The following is a 17,860-nucleotide window of genomic DNA, read 5'->3' as shown; positions in this document are numbered from 1 at the left end:
CTTTTCTATTTTATCTACTCATTAAGAGAAATTTAAACCCTTAAGAATAAGATCATGTACCTTGCTCTTTATGAGGTCTTCCCTAATTATCAAGCAGGACATGCCACAGGTATTGGCTGAAAAGATTAAAATCATGCTTCCTTTGTGCTGACTCTCACAGTGATTTGGTCCTTTTCTTTATACTCTTTGTGCTCCAATTTCATTATATGTCAAACATGCATAATAGCAATACCGATTTGATAGGATTGTTTTGTGAACTGAGTAAGGTTGTACATAAACTTGAACCTAAGCAGTATCTGGCAAAATTTAAATTAGTAAAAGAGAAAAAATATTTTCTGTTTTGCTCTCATTTGTCTTCTGCTTCTCCCTCCCACATCAGTCTTAGATTCTGTGATTCTCACCTGCTAAATAGCTTAACCCATTTGGTGCAGCCTTACAATGATGATCAATTTTACTACTAGTTTTATCAATAATATAAATAATTATATGTCCATCATTTATTTTTAGGAATTGATTTCCTCCTAGCCTGCATATTACTTATGAAAATTGTCTTTCTGCTTTAAATGCTTAGAATGGGCTTGGCACAGAACCAGCACAGGTAAGTGCTTATTGAATAAATGAAGGGATAGATGAACATAGTTTTGGGAACAGCTAATATTAGTAGAGTAAGGATGTCCTGACATGCAATATGGGATTAAAGTAAAACACACACAGGCTTTGAATCAACTGCTTATCTAGCTGGGTAATCTTGGGAAATCTATTTAATTTCCCTGAATTTGTTCATCTGCATGTTGTTCATCTGCATGATTATACAGTGGTACCTGACTCATGGAGCTATGATCACTGCATATATTTTGCTCTGAAGAGGTAGGTGTTTAGTTATCTTACTCTTACCATCACCACTAGGGTCATTATATTCACTCTCATGATTACCTTTTGATTACTACATTTAAAATAACAAGAAAAAGCACATCAGTAATTGTCAACATTCTGCTTCTAGAATATAATGTCCATTTTAATTAAATTCTCCATTCAACAGTTATAATTATTTTGACAGTTAGAAGCTGGAATGGTATTATGTTCATAATATTCTGATTTTTTTTGCCTATGTAACAGGAGCAGCAATTCTGTACAAAAAGACTACACTTTGGGATGTAAAACTCTGATATTATAAAGATTTATTTTAGGAGCAAAAAAACCTAAAAATATCAAAGTTGTGCTTAAGTTAACAGCTGCAAGTATTAGTCATGACAGTGCTATGAAAGAGTTCATGAAGTTCATTGGGTGAAGGAGGTGCAGCAGTCAAACACAGCTTTCTGATGAGATGAGTCACTGTGATCATGCTGGGAAAAAGCCGAGATACCAGGGATGAAAGAAAGTTTTGGTTACTAGATTGATACATGTAAGATTGGCTTCTCCAAAAAGCCTCTGACTGTTATGAAGTTCAGTATCATCTGCAGCGTCATTAATATATAAAGAGTTTGACTTTTCCTGTCTAATTTTTTGATATTTTCAAGGACCTGAGGAGAATGAACTCTTGGATGGTGGGTGATAGGGATTGGAGGTTGGGTATAGTGAATAATTTTCTCCATCCTGAATCAGTATGTTAAATCAGAGAGTATATTCGTTTACTAATTATGTAGCTTGTATGGTTTATTATGACAAAGAAAAAAAAGATGAAAAATAAGCCCCATTGATATCTTGTTAGCCTCATGATTCTGCTTTGCTCTAATTTGTTTCCTTTTTCTTATATCAGTCATATATTCTATGTTACTAATGTTAAATGTCTTACCACATTGGGTCCAGCCTCATATTTTAAGTAAATTTGAGAGGGAATAAAAGGTGTTTTTTATTTCTCTTGTTTCTTGGGTTTTTTTTTTTTTTTTTGCAGTTATTTCCCAAAATCTATGAGAAGTATCATTCTGAAATCCCAACATATATGCTAAGTGAACCTGTTGCCTCCCAAGTTTATTCAGCCTATAACAAAAGTCCATATGTCATCTGACTGTGACACCTTCTCCTGTCTTGTTGAAGTGTGGTTTCTCCTCTGATATTAAGTTGCAGCTATAGTGTAGCTGCTAAACATATCATTCGGCTTCTTACTGATGTCCCTTTCTATATACTGTGGGCTTTCCTCAGAACGTGCTTCCTTTGATCTTTGTTGCTTGTCAAATGCTGCTTTTCTTTCAAACCCCTCTTCAGGTATTTCCTCTACTGTAAACTTTTCCTGTGCCTCACTGAGACCCTTTCCTTACACCTGAATCCACCAGATACAATATTGTGTTAGGCAGCCTTCATACTCACATATGATCATATGTTTGTATAACTGCTTTCACCAGTAGAAACTGAGACGATTAAAGCAATGCACATTTACTTTGTTCTTAAACTCTAAAATACTTTATCAAAGTGTAGAAGACACGTTAAATTTTGTTGAACTTATTTTATAAATTATATAATATGGACAATGAAAAATATTTCCAACATAGGAAGTAAAACAAAAACATATATTTCTTGTCCTTTGCTCTGACATTAAAATTTATGACATGTGAAAAAGGCAAAATATTTCCTATGGGCATCTGTTTTCCCCAAATATATAATGAAAGAGTCAAAGAGTTAAAAATCTCTTCACCAAAAATACATGGTTTTAGGCCTATATTTAGAGACCACTGGAATGAATTGAATTACCTCCATGTCTCTTAAAATAGTACCATGGTCTTATCTTTTTAGTTAATTAAATCATGTCATACAAACTTCAGATTCCAGGGACTAGTTAGTTAGACTCTAAGAAGGAGTGTTAAAAGTGAATTTGTATGTATGTATATAAAATTGATAACAGGCAAATTTCAAAAATCAATGTTGCAAGACTGAGGTACATAAAGAGAATGGGATTATCTGACATAGCAAGATATTATTTTGTATTGGCAAATTCTTATAATCTTTCTGCATTTGTTTGTTTTTTTCCCTGATACAATTTTTCAGAGGCTTAGAGGCACATACTGTGTGGTCTCATTTGAAAGCTTTCCTTTTTTGGAGTATGAATAATGTATTAGCTCAGTATCAGGCCAAAAAGGCACATCCGTGTTATTATAACTTGAAATTAACCCCAAATATGATAGAACTGGGTGAATTTTTACATTTTCATGTTATTTTCCCTCAAGCTTTATGTCATAGGAATATGTGAATTTCAAAGAAGACCCACAATGATTTTAAATGTTTGAGGCTTCAGGCATGGGAGATGTATGACCTGATCAGTCTTTATAATGTACTTCAGGGCCCTGAAGTAGTGTCTATGTATTTGTGTGTGTATGTGTATGTGTGTGTGTGTTTGTGCAAGTTCATGCATGCACACACGTGCATAAAAGAGAGAGAGGATAATAGAACAGAAAATATAGAAATGAGTTAAGTGGGAAAAACACAAACTCAAAAAATAATTAAATATTTCTTGGAAAAATGTGACCAGATTATTTTTTCTTCCCTTTTTGAAAAAAAATATTGTTTATAATTTTACATAACAGGGGAATTCATCGTATCATTTCTACATACACACATAAAATAATTTGGTCAATTCTCATTCCCCATTGACCAGATTTTAAAAAAATAATGAGTTGTTCATTTCCATAAGATGGACAATAAAGTTTTATTTGCTCTCCTTTTGCTAACTCGAGAATATTTTCAAAATTTTGAAATCAACTATACTTTAGTAAAACTGTTTAAATTTAAAAGGTCGTCATAGGTAGAAGTATGGTAATGTATATGAAGCTGAATGTTGAAAGCAATTCAAATACATTCATGGTCTGAAAGAAAGCTTGGGGACTTCACCCAATAGGCAGTCTTGAGGGTAAGTGTCAATATGAAAACAAGAGGGACATTAGTGCATAGAATGCATTTGCAAAGTTCTTGGAATTTCCAAACATGACCTACTTAGGATTGCAGAATCTTTTGTTTTAATTTTTATTTTTAGGTGTAGATTAATAGTAATATACATTTATGGAGTATAAACTAATGTTAAGATTTATTATATAATGTAGAATAATTAAACTAACATTGCCATCACCATTTCTCATGGTGAGACCATATGAAATGTTTTCTCTTATCAATTTTGAAATATACAATAAATATGTACTGTGTTCATCATCTGTGCAATATATCTCAAAGAAGAAAAAACATCCTTCTTGTTTTTTTTTTATTTCTGTAGCTTTATTGAAGAAAAATCAAAGTACAATAAAAAATTTCTTCTTGTCTAATGAGACTTTGTGCCCATCACCCTATTTGCCTCACCCAACCCAACCTCTAGTGACCACCTTTCTATTCTGTTTCCTTGAGTTGGATTGTTTTGGCTTCCTCATGTAAGTGAAAATAAGTGATATTTGCTTTCTGTGTTCACCAGTTCCATTCATGTCATCACGAATGGCAAAGTTTCTTTCTTTTTAAAGTCTGAATAGTAATGAATTGCACATATTATATCACATATTTTTTTATCTGATCATCTGTTGATGAGTTCTTAGGTTGATTCCATAGCTGGCCTACTGAGATTAGTGCTTCAATAAATATGGGAGCGCATACATGTTTTTAATACACTATTAGAAAACTTTAATACAAATGACCAGAAATAGGATTTATGGATCATATGGTAATCTGTTTTTAGGTTTTTTTTCTTTTGTTTCTGCAGATCAGACCCAAGACCTTGCATATAACAGGCAAGCACTATACCACTGAACTATATCCCTGGATGCTATTTTTATTTTTTTTGAGGAATCTTCATATTCTTTTGCATAATGTTTGTATTAATTTACATTTCTGCCAAAGTATACAAAAATACCCATCATTGTACTAGAAGATCAATATGTATTCTTTCCAGTTAATGTGAATTTCAAACTATAGATTTATGAAAAATGTATTTGAGTATATTTCCAGTGGAGAAAAAAATGTCTTCCTAGATAAATGACATAATTAAAGAGATATGGGAAGGAAATGTGTTCTCAAAATTCTTTGGGATTAAGTTTAAGTATCTAAAGAAGGAAATGAGAAATTCATAGGTGAGAGGTCCTTTGGTCTTGAATCTTCAACATTTCACTCATATCATTTATGAGATTCATTATTAGATGATTAAGCAATTATGACACTGTCTATATCATTTTCATTATTATTCATTAGTGGAGCATCATCTTTTATATGCATGTGTTTCATTAGTCTTTTTAAAATACATATGAAGCATGAAAATATTTTAAAATAAATATTTTGAGATATAAATGATCTCTTACTACATATTTACTTATTTCACTTGCATCTATTGTGTTTATGTGTTATTCAATTCCAACCAAATAAATTTAATAGTGTTTTATCTTTAATGTATTTAATAAGCATTTATTGAGTACTGCATATATTAGATTTTGTGTTAAAAACTGGAAACAACAAATTAATAACAGAGTCTGTACTGTATAAAAAGAGAAATTTTTAAAAATTAACTATATCAAGTCAAATCCTCCACACCTAATATAACATCCTTAAATATATATATTTTTTTCATTTTATGTAATTTATTAGAAAAATGAAATTTAAAAAATCCTGCTTAACTGATTATTACCTGCTCTCATCATATGCAAAACTCTGAAGTAATAGTTTATCACTCTCTATACTTCTGAGACTGAATTTCTGCAATTATCCATTGTACATTCATGTATCTTCAGAGAGAACTTCATTTTGGGGGATAAAATTATATGTACATGAACATTTTAAAGAAATATGGTGAGAGCTGTATTTTGAATGACAAGCTCTTATCCAAATTTTCAATAAATGTTCTAAAATAGATATCACTTATTTTTTATAATACAGTCTATTTGGAGAAGACCCACCTGTTCACAAAGAAAGAACAAACAAACAAGATTACTGTTGTAATTATCCATTCACAAGGGTTGTTATGTGCGCAGGAATATAACAGGCAATTCAATTAAAAAAAAAAAAAAAAAAAACTCTTTTGGTAGGTTCTGTCACCAGCAATAAAAAGAGTTTAATTTCGTTTCATTATAGTTCAAAAGTCTCCCCAGGGTGTAATTCTGATTACTTGTCAGGGGAGCCAGTAGTATTGTATGAATAACAAAATGCTGTATTTTTTTAAACACACTATTATTCTTATGATAGTGGAGAAGTTGTATGTGTCACTCATCATGGAAAAGATGAGTTGAGTGATACATAAATCTTCAGAATTAAAGCCTGGGAGCAAAGTGTATGTTCTGGACAAGATGTTAACTGATATGCTTTTGATTAGTGTTTCTTCTATTGGAGAATTTGTTGATGAAATCGCTATGAATTAGACTTCCAGACATTGCCTAGGTGGCATAGTGCTTTAAAAGTGTATTGAACTTAAAAGAAGGCTTGGCACATATCAAGATCTATGAATATACCAACTCAAGGATACTACAATAGTAATGTGCTGGATTTTTTTTTTCAGCATTGACCTCCAGCATGTAGCAAAAAACAATACATTGGGATTTTTTTTAGTCATTGCAAATATATGTGTCTCATTTGTTATTTATGATTTGAAACTCCCCTTTATATTTGTTCAATTATAAAAAACCAGACACAAAAATCAACTTAAAAGTAATAGAACAGAACCCAGTTTGGAATACTTATTATGTTTACTGCACTTGAACCGTCTATATTAACTCGTAATGTCTTAAAAATCAAAGCAAAATGAAACATGTATTGAAACATATATAGTTCTTAGACAGGACTGATTTTTTTTTTCTACCAGGATTGAACTTAGGGCACTCAACCACTGAGCCATATCCCCAGCCCTATTTTGTATTTGATTTAGAGACAAGGTCTCACTGAGTTGCTTAGTGCCTCACTGTTGCTGAGGCTGGCTTTAAACTCACAGTCCTCCTGTCTTAGCCTCCCCAGCCGCTGGAATTATAAGCATGCATCACTGTGCCCAGATGGACTGAAATTCTGATTCATTCATTTAACAGATGTGGGCAAATTATTTACTTTTCCTAACCATTTCTAAACCTTATCCATTAGAAAGGGAAAATAGTAGTAGATACTTCATGGGGCTATTGTGAGAATTGCATAAGAAGGCTACATAAAAAGATACTGAAAATTGCTATGCACATACCAGATGCTCTATATAAGTTTAATAATTATTAACAATGAATAACACCAATATTAATATTATGTTGAATTAAAGTAGAGTAATGTATATAGGAATATTTCTTCTGCCTACCCATTCTGCCCCAGCAACAAAATTTTTTTATTAGTTACACATGACAGTACAATGATCTTGACAATTCATATATTTGAATCAAATGTGGTGTAATTTCTCATTTTTCTGATTGTACAGGTTGCAGAATCACATTGGTCATACAGTCACCTATATACATACAGCAATAATAATGTCTATTTTATTCTGCTGCCCTCTTATACCTCCTTCCCCTCCCCTCCCCTCCCATCACATCTCTCTACCCAATCTAATGTGACACATTTCTTCTTTTTTTTTCTCCTCACAACATCCTACATGTATTCTGTATAATGATGAGGGTCTCCTTCCATCTTCTGCGCAAATCCCTTTTACCCCCCTTTTCCCTCCAACCTCTCTTCCCTATTTAGTGTTAATCTTCTTCTCATGCTCTTCCTCCCTATCCCATTTTGAGTCACCCCCCCCCCTTATGTCAGAGAAGACATTCAGCATTTGTTTTTTAGGAATTGGCTAACTTCACTTAGCATAATCTGCTCTAATGCCATCCATTTCCCTGCAAATGCCATGATATTGTTATTTTTTAGTGCTGAGTAATATTCCATTGTGTATAAACCAAGAATCAACAAATGGGACAAATTCAAACTGAAAAGTTTTTTTCTCAGCAAGAGAAATAATATGTGAGATGAGTAGGGAGCCTACATCCTGGGAACAAATTTTTACCCCTCATACATCAGATAGAGCTCTAATCTATAGAGTATACAAAGAACTCAAAAAGTTAAACAACAAAAAAATAAATAACCCAATCAACAAATGGGCCAAGGACCTGAACAGACACTTCTCAGAAGAGGATATACAATCAATCAACAAATACATGAAAAAATGCTCACCATCTCTAGTAATCAGAGAAATGCAAATTAAAACTACTCTAAGATACCATCTCACTCCAATAAGAATGGCAGCCATTATGAAGTCAAATAACAATAAGTGCTGGCTAGGATGCAGGGTAAAAGGTTCACTCATACATTGCTGGTGGGACTGCAAATTGGTGCAGCCAATTTGGAAAGCAGTATGGAGATTCCTTGGAAAGCTAGGAATGGAACCACCATTTGACCCAGCTATTCCCCTTCTAGGACTATACCCAAAAGACCAAAAAAGAGTATACTACAGGGACACAGCCACATCAATGTTCATAGCAGCACAATTCACAATAGCTAGACTGTGGAACCAACTTGGATGCCCTTCAATAGATGAATGGATAAAAAAAAAATGTGGCATTTATACACAATGGAGTATTACTCAGCAACAAAATTTTGTAAATCATTTATGGTAGGGTAAAACTGAAGGGAAACTGGTTAATATAATCTGAGCTTTATCATGTCAAAAAAACACATGAATATATTTTACAAAAGTGTGTTTCTTTTATCAGTTCTCCACAGAAGTTGGTATTTTAGTCAGCTTTTGTGCTGTTGTGACTAAAGGACCTGACCAAAACAATTGTAGAGGAGGAAGAGTTTATTTGATGGCTCACAGTTTTGTTACCGCTGTTGACCGGTGATGAGTCCTTGCTTCCCCAATGTTGAAGAATAACACCAAAGAAGCACGCTGAGGCAAGGTCAGAGTAGAAATTAGAAGTTTATTAAAGGACAGCAGAAAAGACTTCTCCCGGAGGAAGAAGGGGACCCAAGAGATGGAATCCGTGGAAGTGCGGTTGTTTCCCCTTTTTATAGTTTTGGTGATGGAATATAGGTTGGAAGGCCCGAGGGGTGGGACACAGGTGGGCCAAAGAATTAATCTGGTCAGGAAGGACTTCTGAGTCAGCACCTTTTTGCTGGGGGCTGTTCATTAACATTTCTTTGAGGTGGACTTTGGCCTAGGGCCTTTTCGGGACTTCATTAACATTCCATGAGTTGTCCTGCATTTCCCGGAATCATTGCCAGCATGGCCTCTATTTTAGATTTCACTCGGCATTAGACCCGATTTATCTAACTACACTGACTACCTAACTTTAAATCTGGCTTCAGTTTCAGAGGTCATAGTCTATAGAAGGCCTGTTCTGTTCCTCAGGGCTAGAGGTAAGGCATGGTGAAAGAGTGTGACAGAGGAAAGCAGCTCATATGGTGATAAGGAACACAGAGAGAGGTCTCCACTTGCCAGATACAAATGTATATCCCAAAGCCATGCTCCCAATCACCACTTCTTCCAGCCACACCCTACCACTTCAATTACCACTCAGCTAATCACTATCAGTGGGTTAATTTACTGATTGGATTAAGACTTTCACAACCCAATCTTCTCCTCTGACCCTTCTTGCATTGTCTCACATGTGAGCTTTTGGGAGGCATCTCACATCCAAACCGTAACAATGGGGCCTTACCATTAGTATATAATTCAGTAAATGCTTTTCTATGGCAAAGTGTGGACATTTGATTTCTTGATAACATAGTTTAATATAGAACTAAAGCTTAGAGAACTTGGGTTCTGAACCCCTGCTGCCCTTCCAATCACTAGAACCTTAAATAGACAATATGTGGTTGAAGTCGCTTCCAATCTGAATTCTCTGTAGAGCCTGATGTTAAAGCCCATATGAGAAAGCCTGATACCTGGATCAGCAGTAGGTCTGGTTTCTGTATCTGTGGGGGCAGATGTGATACCTGGTGTTTTGGGGGCCAGCTTGGTGCTGGATAAGGCTTTGGCCAGGATGATGTGTCTGTGGGTACTAGCCTAGATCCTGGGGCAATCGCTATCGGCCTAAAATGAGTTCAAAGGGAGAGGAGTTTTAGGCTAAAGACTCTTGCAATATCAGTTTATTTTCCTGAATGTCTCTTTCCCAAGTGGATAGTATCTCTATCCATACTTTGCTTCCAGGTCTGGGTTGAACTGTGTCAGAGATAATATGTGTTGTCTTCCTACCCTCTTTAATGCTGATTTCTTATTTCTGTGCTCCGCCAGGTGCTATAATTTTCCACCTGGTGTTATGGTTTGGATATATGATATCCCCCAAAAGCTTATGTGTGAGACAATGTAAGAATCTTCAGGGGTGAACTGATTAGATTATGAGATGTGTAGCCTAATCAGTGAATTAATCTACTGATATGGATTAATTGGGTGGTAACTGTAGGCAGGTCAGGTGTGGATGGAGGAGGTAGGTCATCTGTGGAATTTTTAGGTTGTCCCTGGTGAGCAGAGCTCTCTGCTTCCTTATTGCTATGTCCTGAGCTGCATTGCTTCTCCACAACCTTCTGTCATGATGTTCTGCTTCACCTCCACCCCAGGGCAATGGAGTCAGCCATCTGTGGACTGAGGTCTCTGAAACTGTGAGACCCACATAAAACATTTTCTTCTCTAAAATTGTTCTTGTCAGGTCTCTTGGTCATAGTGATACAAAGTTGATTAAAACACCTGGATACCTTAGCTCTTGTGAAATTATTTGTGTGTGGGGGGTGGGGGTGGGGGTGGATAGTTATTCATATTGATGTTTCTTTGAAAAAATTGTTGTTCAAAAGTCTTATTGTGCCTTGTCTTGCTGATGTAACCACTATGATCACTTTGAATGTAGGCATTCAAAGTTATTTTTTAAATAACCCATTCCAGCCAGCAAGTCAAAATGTTGTTTAAAAAAATCAAGGAAAGCTATGAAGTATGTAAGCCTTTTTTAGTTTAGCACAAGTATAAATAGTAGCAAGTATTGGTAAAGAACACAGATTTCGGGCTCTGGGACCACACAGAGAAGGAGTTAAACTTTAGTTTCAGCTTTAACATTTATCTGGTATGTACTTTGAACAAGTTTTGTAATCTCTGTAAACTTCAATTTTATGTAATAATAAAATGGGGGATAATAACATAGCAATGTTTCAGATAATCACGTGATGATGTTTAAAACAATACCATTTATGTTTCTAGATGATATCAAGGCTCATTTCTTATCTTTCCCAAAAGAAATATTCCATCAAGAGACTTAGAAAAGTACAAAAGGTTTATTTAATGAAATGGAAGTATGCTCCAAGTTGTGCAGAGCAGGCACCTCCAAGAGAGGAAATGGTGGGATTTTCTGTGTGGCAGATTTTATAATTGGTCTGGAAAACTTGCTCCTCCTGCAGTGTGTATTGGGGTCAGTTACCATGGATTCTCAACATGGCTTAGTGCCTCAGTGCTTTGTGCATGCTCTGAAGTTGGAAAGTCCTTTGGGCTGGCTACATCTGTTTCCTTTTAGTTTTAAGAAGGTAGTAACTGGCCTTGGTGGAGGTTAGTTTACAGGCAGGGTTCTGCACCTGAGGTGGAGTGATCTCTTGTTACCCAAGGTGGAGTGAGCCCTGTTTTCCTTCCCAACCCACTGCTCATGTCTACTTACTTACCTATCCTAAAATTTAAAGTCTAACTTTGGGTGGTGAAAGAAACTTTTTTTGAGGATTTTCAGGAGGATTTTTGTAAAAATATTGTTAAATTTGTCTCATATTGGATTAGATATAAAACATGCCTATTTAGTATTGGTTCAGGTAGAATGGCTTGACTTAAAATGACTTCAATTGACTTAAAAATGTTTACAAATCTGAGATATTTTAAAAGTCTGAAATTCTAATGATTTCTAAAGTTTGTTTTCCTACATAATTAAATTATAACTTATATGAATATGGAAGTGGGGAGAAAGATGGAGGTGGCGTGGGGGGAGGATCTTACTTTGTGGAATAAGCTGTAATTTCAGTTATATTAAAATGGGACCAGTACAGAACTGGCTCTGCTGTGAAGGAAAGAAATGTACCCTCTTCATTGAGTTCTTTATCTTCTCTGTAATTCCTGTAGTGAATCTATAGTGTCTAAATGAGTTCTGTCTTCTCCAGTTTCCTAGGCAAACATACTTGAAAACATTTTTATTCCTAGATCAGAATATAGTATATTTATATTGTAGATATGAGATGGGAGAAGATTTTTAAAATCCAGCCTAAAGATAACAAAATAATGCGTATATTATATGCAGGAGTCAAATTTAATAAGCAATTCCATTTTTTTAAAAAAGATTGCAGCATATTTATTTCTATTCCCCATTTTACAAAATTTGACCTTTTTATTGACTTCCTTTGCATAGGAATTGTATGTTTAGAACTAATATGGAAATCAAGGACAGCTATAAAATAAATCAAACTTAGAATGCTGAAAGAAGAAACTTGAGATGCTCCTTTAAAATAGTAAAATGACTTTTAAATAAACTCATGGTTGTCTGACATTTCTACTGATTAATGCCAGGGTTCTCTGAGGCATGCTAATAGGATAAACATGGACAAATTGAATTTCTTGACAAAAGATGAGGGTCAGTTTAACAATATGCATGCTCCAGCTCTATCACTTAATCACAAATGTTTGCAGCCTGAAGCAGAAATCACTTTAATGTGAATTTTATACAGTTAAACACAATAGCCTTATTTATATCACTGCACATCATAGATCTTCATTGCATCAAACATTGGAAAATAAAACCAATTCCTAGTTTTAATTACAAACATCCAATTATTGTTAGTTTTAATTAAATGGAATATTTTCTGAGTGGGTTATAGAGTACATTTAGTTATGAAAGTGCCTGGAATGAGGCCATAGAGAAGCATAATATGGCATCAGCTATAAAGTGTCATGGTTGATAAGAAACTCACTGAAAGCCATTCAAAGCACTTCAATATTAACTTCTGCAAATGCAGACTTTGAATGCATAACTCTTTATGGGAACACATTTTAACAAATGTACTGTGGTTTATATTTAAAAAGCACTGTGTCATTTATAGTTAAAAGCAATTATGATTCACTCTATCTGCTATACTAGCTTAGGGGAAGGTGTTCACTGAACACAAAAACTAAAGCATTTAGAAATAGTATTTTTGTTTGAATTCAGAGCATCAGTCACCTATCATATTGGGTCAGGAACTTTCTTGTGATAAGACTAGCTTCATTCAATAGGTATTAAGGTGTATCAGGAGCTAATATAAATCAATAAAAAATATCAAAAGAAATATTCATCAGGGAGATCCAACATGGCGGCGGGCGCAGAGAGATCAAGTCTCTGACCTCTTCAGCTGTGCGGGCATAGGGAGTCATAAACCGTCTAAATGCTGTTTGCTCAGGATCACTAGGCAATGCTGAGCTGACGTGGATCTGGGGTGAACAGTCTGGGCCTCTCAGAACACACACCAAGCCTGGATCGGCTGAATTCAAGCTCCCGTTGGCCTGCTTCTCGCATACAAACTGCTGTGACTCAGCACTAAATGATCCCGCTGAAACAACTGGTCGGCCCTTCTGAACCTACAGAGGTGAATGCCAACCGAGACTTCATAGGCAGTGGCCACAGGATTGAAATGGGGCTTGGGAGAGCCAGTCAGGACCCACCCGTTGCATTGGTCACCCGGCAAAGAGAACGAACTGTCGACATTTGCATGGGATAACACCATGGCAGAGAACTGACATCACCAGAATGCGGCGGAGGAGATAACTCCATTGAAACTGGTGGCGACAGGTGTGTAACCCCCTAGCCTTCCCCCTCCACACAGCAGGGAAACCTTAAGGGCCCCTCCCAGCTCTCCCATGAGCGCGATAGCCAGACTGAGGGAATCAGGAGTGGTGCGGGACCCGCGGCCTGGAACTCCCGGCTACCGCTCCCACCAGTGCTGATAACTGAGGTCTCTTGCACCAGCTACCAGGGGCGTGGCTACCGGAGGGCAAGCAAAATTCACTGAGGGTTCTCAGCCCCAAGCTATACAAACTTAGGGTCTGAGGGAATGGCAAACAGGAAAAGTGTGCCCAGTCGTTCATGAAAACAGGGCTCCCGAGAGCAGCAGACCTGGCGTGTAGCCAGTATTGTGGTGAGCATCACTGGTGAGCGGGGCCTGGCTTGAGGAAAGTGGGGAAGTGACTAGACACAAGAGAAGGCCCTAGGCACTCAGGATTGGAGACCCGCCCAGTCTGGGAGGAGGAACTGCTGCACAGTGATTGGTTCCTGCGTATTGAGAGGAGAAGCTTGGCCCTGTGGGCACAGCTCCACCTACTGGAAGAGAAGTTAATCAAACTCTAAGACTGCATTTATTAATTTTTCTTAGCTTGGTTTTTTTTTTTTCATTTTCATTTTTTGTTTTTTAATTTTTTAAAATTTTTTTTTAATTTTAATTTTTTAATTTTTATTTTTAAAATTTTTTTCTTTTTTTATTTTCTATTTTTTTCTTTTGTCTTTTCATTTCTTTTCAATTTCCTTATTCCCCCTTCCTTGAATTCGACCTGCTTACTCTCATTCTCTTTAGTGACTTCTTCACTTCCCTTCTAATACCTTTCCTCCCAAGCATCAAATAAATTTATAGGAGTAAACAGTAACTCAGAAGTCAAACAGAACAAGAAGTAACATGAGCAGCATGAAAAAGCAAGGAAGAAAAGGAGTACAAACAATGCAGGACAGCCTAAATATTCAGGAGGACCTAGAGGCATCAGAAAAATGGTCAAATAAAGAACTCAAGGATTACCTTAGACAGATGGAATGGAATCTTAGAGGATATGAGACAGCAAATTCAAACAGTGAAAGAACACATTAAAAATGAATTAAATAAACAGATAAAATAAGAAATTAAGCATCTTTATCAGGAGATAGAGATTATAAAAAAATCAAACAATAATTCTAGAAATGAAGGAAACTATAAACCAAATTAAAAACTCAAATGAGAGTATCACTAACAGATTGAAGCAAGTAGAAGCCAGAACGTCAGATAATGAAGACAAAATATATCACCTTGAAAGGAGTCTAGCCAACTCAGAAAGGCTGGTTAAAAACCACGAGAAAAACATCCAAGAGATATGGGATAACATAAAGAAACCAAACCTACGAGTCATCGGGATAGAAGAAGGTACAGAGATTCAAACCAAGGGAATGAGTAACCTGCTGAAAGAAATAATTACAGAAAACTTTCCAGAAATAAAAAAGGAAACGGATATACAAATTGTAGATGCATACAGGACACCGAGCACACAAAATCACAGTAGACCAACGCCAAGACACATTGTTATGAAGATATCCAATATACAGAACAAAGAGAAAATATTAAAAGCTACAAGAGAAAGGAGGCAGATTACATTCAGGGGTAAACCAATAAGGTTAACAACGGATTTTTCATCACAGACACTGAAAGCGAGAAGATCCTGGAACAACGTATTTCAAACACTGAAAGACAATGGATGCCAACCAAGAATTTTGTATCCAGCAAAATTAAGCTTCAGGTATGACAACAAAATAAAAATCTTTCATGATAAAGAAAAGTTAAAAGAATTTATAGCCAGAAAACCAGCATTGCAAAGCATCTTGAGCAAAACACTACATGAGGAAGAAATGAAAAACAATAACCAAAACCATCAGTGGGAAGTGCCTCNNNAGGGAGGAAGAGCAGGAGGAAAAGATTAACATTAAACAGAGACATGAGGTGGGAGGGAAAGGTAGAGAAAAGGGAAATTGCATGGAAATGGAAGGAGATCCTCATTGTTATACAAAATTACATATAAGAGGTTATGAGGGGAATGGGGGAAAAAAACAAGGAGAGAAATGAATTACAGTAGATGGGGTAGAGAGAGAAGATGGGAGGGGAGGGGAGGGGGGATAGTAGAGGATAGGAAAGGCAGCAGAATACAACAGTTACTAATAGGGCATTATGTAAAAATGTTGATGTGTAACCGATGTGATTCTGCAATCTGTATTTGGGGTAAAAATGGGAGTTCATAACCCACTTGAATCTAATGTATGAAATATGATATGTCAAGAGTCTTGTAATCTTTTGAACAACCAATTAAAAAAAAGAGATATTCATCAGGATATTCTCACAGTTTCCTAAGACTTAGAAAATATGTGTTTTCTTCCCCTCCTCCCAATCTTCCACATAATGTTTCACATTTTTCCTGTTTTATGTCAATTTCTGGTATCATCCTATAATTAGATGATCAGCTACCAACCTCAGAGTCACCTAAAGTCCTTCTCCTTGCCCTTTCCCCATCCAGCCCAATACCTATCTTGAATTTGTCTTGTCCTTCTTACTTTCATTATCTCTGTTCTTCTCTTCTGGTTTTCCTGTTCTTCCCTCTGACTCACTTCAGTCTAATTTTCTTGGAAGTGGCCAGAATAAACTTTAGAAACACAAACACCAAGAAGTCTCTTTAAACATTTGATTATTTTGTCACTTCACAGAATTACGACCAAGTTCCCCAGCATGGTATCTCTTTGCTTCCAGATCTTTCACATCTGACCTCTCCTCTTTTGATGCCTCATGAAATATTCATTATTTAAATTACCCCATACTGTTCTTCTCATATTCAGTTCATTAAAAGTTCTCTTCTTTGTGTATTTTGTAGTTTCTTTTACATGTCAGCTTTGTATCAATTACCCCAGTATTATCACTTATTGGTTTGACTTCTGACCTTTCCTGTACTCAGACAAAATAAGTATTTACTCAATTTTTACTCAGAAGCTAGCTCAGATTTTTTTTCTGATTTAACACATAAAATTATTGAGTAAGAAACTAGCAGTTATGAAGCCTGGGTTATAATTCTGAGTTCATGCTGACTCACTATTGGAATCTGAACAGGGTACTAAATATTGCTGAGTATCGATACAATGAATGGTGAACAAGACTTGTGACTCTCAAGCTTAACTAATTCTTTAGTATCTTCTCAAATCTGTGAAAAGAGAATGTGGGAAACATTCATGGGTAATGTCAAATGCAGAATTCTCAAGTTTGTTGTGGGCTCCAGAATCTATTTTGAAGACTTCCTGGTGATTTTGATTCAGGTCATATAAAGAAAACTATTATAAACCTTGAGTTATGCCATTTTTAGGGAAACTTTGGAATTAATATTTCATTAAACAACCATGAGAGAAAATTATACCTTAAAAGAAAAAATTATGAATATTGGAAATGTGGTATATCCACTAGCCATGAAAAGATAATATCAGTAAAAATTCAAGCTAGAAAAAGAAAGGCCTATGGACCTGTTAAATGTTTATTAAATTTAATGGTGTCCAGGTAAATATGTAATGAAACATGAATCCCTCTGCCTGAAAAGATTGTCAAAGTCTGAGATTGAATATGAAATTGGATTGAGGAAAAAGGGTAGAGGGAGGAACTCTGTAAACAAAGCCTTTGTGATATCTAACAAAGAATATCCAATCAGAAATAGGATGTATAGGCCATAAGTAAAGAGGTTTATAAAAATGTTTCCCACTTAATTTGGGACATCTTCAAGTGTCACTCTATAGAATACTTTGTAAGCATTCCTAATAGATAATAGCATTATTATATTTTATATAAATAATTCAGACTAAGAATCAGCATAAATTGATCCAAAATTCTGAACAAACTTAAAACAAACAAAAACAATTTATTGAATAATAACTCTTTCCAAAGTATTATGCTACATTTGCCTACATATAAATATAGCCAAAATAATAGTTTTCATAAAAACCTGTTAAGCCCCATCAAACCAGATGTGGGGTACCTATAAAAACAATTGGAAGGGCTAGTGATATACTCCAGTGTTAGAGAACTTGCATAGGATGCCTGAGGCCCTGGGTTTGATCCCTAGCACTGCCAAATAATTAAAATATGAAAACTTAAATTCAGCAATAAATATACCACTTATGGCATCTTTGAAATAAATACTATG

Source organism: Marmota marmota, unplaced genomic scaffold (assembly GCF_001458135.2).
Source record: "Marmota marmota marmota unplaced genomic scaffold, marMar, whole genome shotgun sequence".
In the NCBI taxonomy this organism is placed as follows: Eukaryota; Metazoa; Chordata; class Mammalia; order Rodentia; family Sciuridae; genus Marmota; species Marmota marmota.
The sequence above is the reverse complement of the archived record's forward strand: the minus strand, read 5'-3'. Positions refer to the sequence as shown.